Source organism: Bison bison, unplaced genomic scaffold (genome assembly GCF_000754665.1).
Source record: "Bison bison bison isolate TAMUID 2011002044 unplaced genomic scaffold, Bison_UMD1.0 scf7180017864072, whole genome shotgun sequence".
In the NCBI taxonomy this organism is placed as follows: domain Eukaryota; kingdom Metazoa; phylum Chordata; class Mammalia; order Artiodactyla; family Bovidae; genus Bison; species Bison bison.
In genome coordinates, this window is record NW_011494644.1 from 11,327,219 (window position 1) to 11,328,714 (window position 1,496).

At 45.7% G+C, this 1,496-nt stretch overlaps 1 protein-coding gene across 1 annotated transcript in view; it reads right to left on the reverse strand.

The window, feature by feature from the left end:
- Positions 1-1,496, reverse strand: part of QPRT (quinolinate phosphoribosyltransferase) — a 17,558-nt gene that overhangs the window by 8,562 nt on the left and 7,500 nt on the right. The window lies entirely within an intron of this gene.

A 1,496-nucleotide genomic window follows, 5' to 3' on the forward strand; every position in this document is an offset into this window, starting at 1 on the left:
AGCCAGCCCTAACCTAAGACACCGCCAGCCCGCGCACGGAACAAAGGACTAAACAGAGGTAGCCGGCTGCAAACCTTCCCCCTCCGGTGACAGGCAGCCAGAGCCGGAAGGGGGCAATCGCAGCCCCAGAGAGACATTATCTATAAAACTGGCTTCTTTGCTAACTAAAACTTATTGGGGGTCTGGACGGTCAACATCTGCCTGAGAAGGTGCGCCGGTTTTACACCCAGATAACCAAGTGGCGGGGAGGCGATAAGTCGCAGCATTGGCGCTCGCCAAACACCTCATCACCTGAGCTGCTCGGACCTGGGAAGAGTACAAAACGCAGCCCCAACTGAGTCTGCGCCTCTGAGGACTACCTGAGTGCCTGAACCTGAGCGGCTTGGACCTGGGAGGTGCATGCAACCCAGGGCCAGCCTCGGATTGTTCCCGGCGGAACAACCTAGAGCCTGAGCAGTGTGGGCAGGGAGGCTACACGCGCCGTGAGCGGGGGCAGACCCAGTGTGGCTGAGGTACTGCGAGCGCACGCCAGTGTTATTTGTTTGCAGCATCCCTCCCTCCCTCCCCACAGCGCAACTGAACAAAGAGAAGAAATACAGCTCCACCCACCAGAACACCGACACAAGCTTCCCTAACCAGGAAACCTTGACAAGCCACCTCTACATACCCACACACAGCGAGGAAACGCCACAATAAAGAGAACTCCACAAACTGCCAGAATACAGAAAGGACTCCCAAACTCAGCAATTTAAACAAGATGAAGAGACAGAGGAATACCCAGCAGATAAAGGAACAGGATAAATGCCCACCAAACCAAACAAAAGAGGAAGAGATAGGGAATCTACCTGATAAAGAATTCCGAATAATGATAGTGAAATTGATCCAAAATCTTGAAACTAAAATGGAATCACAGATAAAGAGCCTGGAGACAAGGATTGAGAAGATGCAAGAAAGGTTTAACAAGGACCTAGAAGAAATAAAAAAGAGTCAATATATAATGAATAATGCAATAAATGAAATTAAAAACACTCTGGAGCCAACAAATAGTAGAATAACAGAGGCAGAAGATAGGATTAGTGAATTAGAAGATAGAATGGTAGAAATAAATGAATCAGAGAGGATAAAAGAAAAACGAATTAAAAGAAATGAGGACAATCTCAGAGACCTCCAGGACAATATTAAATGCTACAACATTCGAATCATAGGGGTTCCAGAAGAAGAAGACAAAAAGAAAGACCATGAGAAAATACTTGAGGAGATAATAGTTGAAAACTTCCCTAAAATGGGGAAGGAAATAATCACCCAAGTCCAAGAAACCCAGAGAGTCCCAAACAGGATAAACCCAAGGAGAAACACCCCAAGACACATATTAATCAAATTAACAAAGATCAAACACAAAGAACAAATATTAAAAGCAGCAAGGGAAAAACAACAAATAACACACAAGGGAATTCCCATAAGGATAACAGCTGATCTGTCAATAGAAACTCTTCAAG